Below are 9707 nucleotides of genomic sequence, written 5' to 3' on the forward strand. Positions count from 1 at the left end.
GTGTTTTCAGGGATTGGGTTGTGTGTTTTCAGGGATTGGGTTGTGTGTTTTCAGGGATTGGGTTGTGTGTTTTCAGGGATTGGGTTGTGTGTTTTCAAAGTGCACCGATGCCTTTTACAACACTTTGATATTGAGGATCTGTCGCAACAGACAGTTTGTTAATGTTTCTACCGTTGTGGCTAGATGAAGTAGACCTAAAGCGCCATCTAGTGGTTGCCTCGGGGACAACAGACAGTTTGTTAATGTTTCTACCGTTGTGGCTAGATGAAGTAGACCTAAAGCGCCATCTAGTGGTTGCCTCGGGTACAACAGACAGTTTGTTAATGTTTCTACCGTTGTGGCTAGATGAAGTAGACCTAAAGCGCCATCTAGTGGTTGCGTCGGGGACAACAGACAGTTTGTTAATGTTTCTACCGTTGTGGCTAGATGAAGTAGACCTAAAGCGCCATCTAGTGGTTGCCTCGGGGACAACAGACAGTTTGTTAATGTTTCTACCGTTGTGGCTAGATGAAGTAGACCTAAAGCGCCATCTAGTGGTTGCCTCGGGGACAACAGACAGTTTGTTAATGTTTCTACCGTTGTGGCTAGATGAAGTAGACCTAAAGCGCCATCTAGTGGTTGCCTCGGGTACAACAGACAGTTTGTTAATGTTTCTACCGTTGTGGCTAGATGAAGTAGACCTAAAGCGCCATCTAGTGGTTGCCTCGGGTACAACAGACAGTTTGTTAATGTTTCTACCGTTGTGGCTAGATGAAGTAGACCTAAAGCGCCATCTAGTGGTTGCCTCGGGTACAACAGACAGTTTGTTCATGTTTCTACCGTTGTGGCTAGATGAAGTAGACCTAAAGCGCCATCTAGTGGTTGCCTCGGGGACAACAGACAGTTTGTTAATGTTTCTACCGTTGTGGCTAGATGAAGTAGACCTAAAGCGCCATCTAGTGGTTGCCTCGGGGACAACAGACAGTTTGTTAATGTTTCTACCATTGTGGCTAGATGAAGTAGACCTAAAGCGCCATCTAGTGGTTGCCTCGGGGACAACAGACAGTTTGTTCATGTTTCTAGCGTTGTGGCTAGATGAAGTAGACCTAAAGCGCCATCTAGTGGTTGCGTCGGGGACAACAGCCCCATACGGAAAAGTAATACACGGCCATATCTTTTATTTTGTCATTTATTTAACCATTTATTTAATTAGGCAAGTCAGTTAAGAATATATTCTTATTTTGCAATGACGGCCTACCCCGGCTAAACCTTCCCCAAATCCGAACAACGATGGCCCAATTGTGGGCCGCATTATTCTGACTCCCCATCACAGCTGGTTGTGATACAGCCCGAGATCGAACCAGGGTCTGTAATGACACCTCTATCACTGCTGCGCCACTCGGGAGAACATCAAAGAACATTAGTTAATTTTACCGATAAGAAACTAATCATAAGAAACGAGATTCAATCCAAGTCCTCGGTCTCTGTCCCATTGTCGCATAGAGATCGCAGTGTATTACCTCTCTCACTATGGAATCTGTCATCATCTGCATTGCCATTGAGATGTACAATGTTACAATAAGCTACTATACCGGCAGACTTCCAGCAATTGTGCTAAGCTAACAACATTCAGAGCCAAAAATGGTATTCACGATTTCATCTGACTCTGGGTGTGTAGAAAAACGACCGAAGTCTCGCAGTATCCTTTTAAAAATGAACCCACCATAACAGGGATAAAGCACGGGACGGTTGAGCTAACATCAGATGGCTAATTAAAAAACTATAGGGCTGATGGGGGTATTTAATATGTGTCACATATCAGTTTGCAACAATGTTAAAATAATATACATATATATCATTGAGTTAATAAAGCCGCATACAAACATGGTCTCTTTTTTTGTTTTCTTGAGTATAGCAGCTCCATAATGCAGTTGTTTCAGCTCAGTGCTTTCTGTGGTGGTGGGGCAAGCCATCAGAAAATACAGAGCATTGCGCTGTGATTGGCTCAGTGTCACTCATGAGGCCAAGTCTAAGGCTAGACCTCGAAAATTCTAGTCCTTTAAGTGCTGCCATAGAGTTACATTAAAATAGTTACATTAAAAGTGCCAATCCATGAAAGCTCAAGGTCATTGGTCATAAATAAAATGACGTAAAATCACCTTATATGTACAGCACCTTTGATTGGACCGATCATGTCAACATCATACTTTCAAAATCTTAGCTAGCAACATCATCATGAATCAAGTCGACAATCTACTGGCATGTCCTTTTTAATCCTTGCCATATGAAGAGAAATTATAGATGAAACGTATCGGTGCTCAATGGCCATTGGACATAAACATTACACAACAAGTTGGAAATCGTAAATTCAATGATGAGGGGTTTGGTAGGAATCTGGGATTAAGGGGCTGTTTTCCAAGTTTAAAATGATAAACATTCAGCATTGGCCATGCTATCAATGAAGCATGATTTGTGTCGTGTTCAAAACAACTATTAACTCAGAATTGTGAAAACTTGACTTCGTTGAGTTCAAGACAACTGGGAATTCCGGAAAAAAACGAGTTCCGACTGGAAAATGTATTTTGAACGGTCATCCAACTCAGAATTGGAAGTCAGGAGCCATGACCTGAAGATCAATGACATCATCACAATTCAACCTTGTGTTTTTCAGAGTTCCCAGTTTATTTTAGTAGGCAAGTCAGTTAAGAACAAATTATTTTTTTCAATGATCGCCTTGGACCAGTGGTTCAGTACCTTGTCAACTCGGGGATTTGAACTTGCAACCTTCTGGTTACTAGTCCAACGCTCTAACCACTAGGCTACCCTGCCACCCAGTTGTCTTGAAGGCACCATAAATTCAGAGAATGCCAGACTTTGATGACAACATTTGCCCAAGAAGGTCCGCCGTGCCACCTTCCTGTTCAAGTGAGCACAGCACAACAAGGTGAGTCCAAAAATGTCTTGTATGCTGCTTCATAAATGATGTAATATGCCAGGGAGATGTGTATACTGTAGCTAAGAAAATAATACTAAGTGTATGTTGTGTAGTAAGCTGTTAGCAGCCCTTGTGCCTCACCCTAATAATTTGTTATATTTTCCCCTCCTCTTCATGTCGCCTACTGTTCTGACTTGGTGGTGCACATATAGCCTATAACCTGTTTTAGAGAAATGTAATCATTAAATATTGTAAGATCTTTCATTGTCTGCTTATATGCCCCCTTTATTTATTATACGGTTCTGACTTGGTGTACATGGAGAACACTGTAAGAATGGCCCATGTTCTGAATTCTTTCTCTGTACATTTCAAAAGTGCTAAACAAATAGTTATATTGACTACGTCCGTCCTAGCTCGCTGATTACGGATTGCCTCTTATCCGCTTGTCGTCTCCTTATGCCATAGTTTGAACATCTCAATTGTCAGTAGAAACCACATTTGCTTAAACAAGTCAGGCATATCAGGTTTGTTATTTTAAAAAGCAGTAATTGAGGCTGAATTAACTGTTTTGCTGCCAGACAAGGCTTCGGTGATAGCCAGGTGTAGCAGTGATAAGGTGTTGGGACTGAATGTATTGTTTAGTGTTGTGTATTTGCTTTGCTGGTATGCATCCCATATTTCTTGTTGTTGTTGCCCCTCCAAGATTTACATGCTAAACTCGCCACTGCACGCAACTCATCGGCAAAAGAGACCATGGTCTCAGCATGACTACCTGCTTAAATAAATGTTAGAATATATATATATATATATATATATATATATATATATATATATATATATATATATATATATATATATATATATATATGATAGTCTTTGGGGAGGCACAGACTAGAACACGGAAGTAGGATTAGAAACGAGTGTTTGGATTTTGAAAAATTTTGCAGAGTAAAGATAACCCGACCGAACTGAATAAGCTACCCAGTTCTCATTCGACAAAAGTAAATGAGTGCTTAACCTCGGCTATTGTGGAGATTTTCGGGGAAGTTGAGAAAACGGTAGTGGAGTACCAGGAGGAAACTGTTGCGGATCACACCAGAGATAAAACTATGTAGAAAAGGTTTGTATGTAGATAGATATACGGATAGCTAGCAATAGTTTGCCCCAGTATGTTGACGATTAGTATAATGTCTCCTCTCTATCGCCCAGGAAGCTCCGATTCAGAAGCTATCTTCATGTACTCCCCTAAAGAACACATGTGGACATTATAACGTTTGCAGAGCTGTTTAATGTGAGTTTGAATCGGCTTTAAAGGCTCTGCATTGGTCGTGCGGCATTTACGGCGATACGGCCTCTGCAGAAGTCAGGGCATTCATACTTCTTGTGCTTCGTAGACCTGTTGTCAAGGCAGTGAGTTTGTGTTTATACATGATCTCCCTTCCCCACCTACCGTCAACCAATCATGCCCATGCATGAGCTATACAGAGTCCTCCATATTGTTACACAATTTGAGAGGGCATGGCGATGCATGTTGGGGAATAATCAGAATTAGTTGGGTAACATAGCTAAGATGTTTTATATTCATTATATGCTTGTGAGTTACTTCTCATCAGAATGTTTATTTTTGTATAATACTGTTCGCCATTTGCAGTCATCTGTTCTCTGTCAGGACTAAGTTACTTGGGCCGCAGAGAGGGGAGAGGTCAAGCGTGTATCTCTTGGCTCCACAATGTCTGTGTGCCAGTCACTGTGTCTCTGTGATCTTGTCAAGGAGGGATGTATTTGATATATGCCTGTTCATGAGGATTTGTTTTATGGTCCTGAGAGCGAGATGAGAACATAGTTTAGGAGACAAAGCTGAACGATAATTTATAGCCAATGCTGTCTGGCTATGTGTGTCTTTGCTATAAAGGATCTCAGTTAAATGTGCAAGGACTCTCAGAGAATTCATTTATAGACACTGAATTGATCTGAGAGTCACAGGGTTGAGATGGAGCTCATTTAATTAAAGATGGACTTTATGATAACTCTGACTTGTGTGTGGTTTGCTCTCATGATTTGGTAAATACAGGAAATTTCCAAGACATGCGGTAAAGGGCTAAACCTCCGGAGGTTCCGCAATTACATCACACCATCCATACGGTTCCTCCGAACACATTTTAAAATCAAGCATAAATGGGCTCCTCCAGAGGAGAGTTCTACTCAATTAGTAACCCGGTTAGGACTGCTCAAACCAAAGTTCCAATCAATTGATTGCAGCATTACCACAAAAAGGGAGGAGGCAAGTGGAAGAGGAGAAGGTAGAGAACTTGTTTTTTTTTTCCTGCCATTTATTAAGATCACAACATTTCCTTAAAATTAACATTACAAATAGCAGGGCGATTTGGAAAAGCCATAGTCGATAGGTTTTCAACTTGAGCTCACATTCTGTGGATACTATGCGATTTGAAAGGTTAAAAATGTATGTCAAACATCACAGCACAATTATAAAAATATATGGCCAAAAGAGTGTGGTGTACCATCAATTGTGAACTGAAGATTATTTGATCTTTTGTTTGTTGAGATTTATTTTTTGTGATATGTTTGATCAGGGTTCGCAAAAATTTCTAGCCCAAATGACCACTCACAACCCGCCTAATTAAGAAGGAATATTGCCATAACTTGTAACTACGTTAAAAAAAATTGTGGGGGGACGGACGGACGGACGGACGGACGGACTATGACATGAAGTAAGAAACTAATTTGAATATGTGGGCAAGAGAAAATAGAATTTTCCCGTATTACACTCGCCAGATCATTTTCCATCAATCGATGTCGACTTAACTCGCTTGACTGCAATGATTAAGCAATAATGCACGAAGGAGTATGGTATAGACTAAGATACAGTAGAATATGATAGAATACAGTATATAGATATGTGATAAGTAATGCAAATGTAAACATTAGGCTAATATACCACGGCTAAGGCCTGTTCTTAAGCATGACGTAGCAGCGCAGAGTCCCTTTATACAGCCGTTAGGCGTGGTATATTGGCCATAAACCACATACCCCACAGGGTGCCTTATTGCTATTTTTTTGTCATACCCATGGTATACAGTCTGATATACCACAGCTTTCAACAAATCAGCATTCAGGACTTGAACCCTATTTATTTTTGTAAATAAATCCCTTTTGCGTAACTATAGATACATCTGACATGAGAGCTTGAGTAATGAAAGTTGGATCTCAAAATCTCTGAGCAAGAAACACTTGGACAAACTTTAAAAAAAGAATGTTAGGCTATTTTTATGGCAATTGTGCCATTATTATGTTATTACTTTTATTAATCTACCTAGCTAGAATGTTTCTCCATATATTGGTCTACAGTGCATTTGAAAAGTGTTCAGATCCCTTCTCTTTTTGGGGGGGGGGTCAGGGAGGTGACCAAGAACCCGATGGTCAAAAGCTCCAGAGGTTCTCTGTGGAGATACGAGAACCTTCCAGAAGGACAACCACCTCTGCAGCACTCCACCAATCAGGCCTTTATGGTAGAGTGGCCAGACAGAAGCCACTCCTCAGTAAAAGGCACATGCCAGCCCGGCTTGGATTTTGCCAAAAGGGACCTAAAGATTCTCAGACCATGAGAAACAAGATTCTCTGGTCTGATGAAACCAAGATTGAACTCATATCTGGAGGAAACATGGCAACATCCCTACGGTGAAGCATGGTGGTGGCAGCATCATGCTGTGAGGATGTTTTTCAGCGGCAGGGACTGGAAGACTAGTCAGGTTCGAGGGAAAGATGAACGGCTCAAAATACAGAGAGATCATTGATGAAAACTTGCTCCAAAGCGCTCAGGACCTCAGACTGAGGCGAAGGTTCACCTTCCAACAGGACAACGACCCTAAGTACACAGACAAGACAACGCAGGAGTGGCTTCGGGACAAGACCCTGAATGTCCTTGAGTGGCCCTGCCAGAACCCAGACATAACCTCCTCTGGAGAGACCTGAAAATAGCTGTGCAGCGATGCTCCCCATCCAACCTGACAGAGCTTGAGAGGATCTATAGAGGAGAATGGGAGACACTCCCCAAATATTAATCAATCAAATGTATTTATGTAGCCCTATGTTATCTTCTGACCCACTGGGAATCTCTCTACTATTATTCTGACATTTCACATTCATAAAATAAAGTGATGATCCTAACTGACCTAAGACAGGGAATTTTTAGTAGGATTAAATGTCAGGAATTGTGAAAAACTGAGTTTAAATGTATTTGGCTAAGGTATATGTAAACTTCACTTCAACTTCCGACTTCAACTGTATATATTTAAACGAAAACACAAGTTTTTCACATACCTCCAATGAAAACAACGTTATCCAGTGTGTACCACTAGTGGGAGATGCAGGAGCATTAGGGGATAGTGTCTGCCTCCAAAAAGAGGAAGAAACTGCCCGACTGAAAAACAACCTTATCTCCTGTGTCTTCTTTCTCCCTGTTTTTAAACAGTACTTTATTATCTGTAGGAGGATCTCATGCCTGGGGATTCTGATTCAGATTCTTGGGAGCTCGTCCGGGATTGGCGTCACCTGCTGGAGAACGCTGATCCAATGATTCAGACATTCGGGACAGTGTGACCTGTTTATCTGTGAGACCTGCAGGAAGGTTAAAGAGAGGCCATGTCAGATGATGCGAGGAATGGCCTGGTGTGGGACATTAGGAAGAGTCTGGTGTGGGACATCAGGAAGAGCCTGGTGTGGGACATCAGGAAGAGTCTGGTGTGGGACATCAGGAAGAGTCTGGTGTGGGACATCAGGAAGAGCCTGGTGTGGGACATCAGGAAGAGCCTGCACACGCCGACAGCAGATGATCCTGGCTTGGACCAGGGGCTTTGGACCAGAGCCACAGACTAGGGGCTTGTACTAGGGGCATGGACCAGGGGCTTGTACCAGGGGCACAAAGCTTGGAGAACTATGTTCTTTGATGAAATTACTATTGTAGTTAATTTATATCATAAACATACATTTGATTAGCTAGCTGATTTCGAGTTGATAGCAAGCAAGCTCAAGTTATTAGGTATGCTAGCTAACGTTAGTTGCTACTTGCTATCCATAAGATCTTAACATTTAAAAGGTTGCAGTTGTCTAATATGTCACACATTTTAGTGTAGAAGGGTTGTTATAACGTTTTGAAAATGTGTCTTATGATTTTTGTGCCCTATTCATGATGTTAGTGTCAAACAATTTCCAAAGCAGGAAGGCTTGTGCTAGCTAGCTAAACTCAGCAAAACAATAAACGTCCTCTCACTGTCAACTGTGTTTATTTTCAGCAAATTTAACATGTGTAAATATTTGTAAGAACATAACAAGATTCAACAACTGAGACATAAACTGAACAAGTTCCACAGACATGTGTCTTACAGAAATTGAATAATGTGTCCCTGAACAAAGGGGGGTTCAAAATCAAAAGCAACACTCAGTATCTAATGTGGCCACCAGCTGCATTAAGTAATGCAGTGCATCTCTTCCTCATGGACTGCTCCAGATTTTCCAGATATTGCTGTGAGATGTTACCCCACTCTTCCACAAGGCACCTACAAGTTTCTTGACATTTCTGGGGGGAATGGCCCTAGCCCTCACCCTCCAATCCAACAGCTTCCAGACATGCTCAATGTGATTGAGATCCGGACTCTTCACCCGCCATGGCAGAACACTGACATTCCTGTCTTGCAGGAAATCACGCACAGAATGAGCAGTATGGCTGGTGGCATTGTCATGCTGGAGGGTCATGTCAGGATGAAACTGCAGGAAGGGTATCAGATGAGGGAGGAGGATGTCTTCCCTGTAACGCACAGCGTTGAGATTGCCTGCAATGACAACAAGCTCAGTCTGATGATGCTGTGACACACTGCCCCAGACCATGACGGACCCTCCACCTCCAAATCGATCCCACTCCAGAGTACAGGCTTCGATGTAACACTCATTCCTTCGACGATAAACTCGAACCATCAGGGGACCATCACCCCTGGTGAGACAAAACCGCGACTTCGTCAGTAAAGAGCATTTTTTGCCAGTCCTGTCTGATCCAGCGACGGTGGGTTTGTGCCCATAGGCTACGTTGTTGCCGGTGATGTCTGGTGAGGACCTGCCTTACACCTGGCCTACAATCCCTCAGTCCAGCCTCTCTCCTGTTGTCCTCCTATTGCGGACAGTCTGAGCACTGATAGAGGGATTTTGTGTTCCTGGTGTAATTCGGGCAGTTGTTGTTGCCATCCTGTAACTGTCCCGCAGGTGTGATGTTCGGATGTACCGATCCTTTGCAGGTGTTGTTACACGTGGTCTGCCACTGAGAGGACGATCAGCTGTCCTTTCTGTCTCCCTGTAGTACTGTCTTGGCCACATCTGCAGTCCTCATACATTTTTGCAGCATGTCTAAGGCACGTTTACGCAGACGAGCAGGGACCCTGGGAATCTTTCTTTTGGTGTTTTTCAGAGTCAGTAGAAAGGCCTCTTTAGTGTCCTAAGTTTTCATAACTGTGACCTTATTTGCCTACCGTCTGTAAGCTGTTAGTGTCTTAACGACCGTTCCACAGGTGCATTTTCATTTTTAAAACCCTTTACGATGAAGTTCTGTGAAGTTCTTTGGATTTTTGCTAATTATCTTTGAAAGACAGGGTCCTGAAAAAGGGACATTTCTTTTTTTGCTGAGTTTATATAGGCAGCAGCCTCTATGTGCTAGTGATGGCCTTGAGATAGAAGCTGTTTTTCGGTCTCTCGGTCCCAGCTTTGATGCACCTGTACTGACCCCAACTGC

The sequence above is a fragment of the Oncorhynchus nerka genome, unplaced genomic scaffold (genome assembly GCF_034236695.1).
Source record: "Oncorhynchus nerka isolate Pitt River unplaced genomic scaffold, Oner_Uvic_2.0 unplaced_scaffold_419___fragment_1, whole genome shotgun sequence".
Classification (NCBI taxonomy): Eukaryota; Metazoa; Chordata; class Actinopteri; order Salmoniformes; family Salmonidae; genus Oncorhynchus; species Oncorhynchus nerka.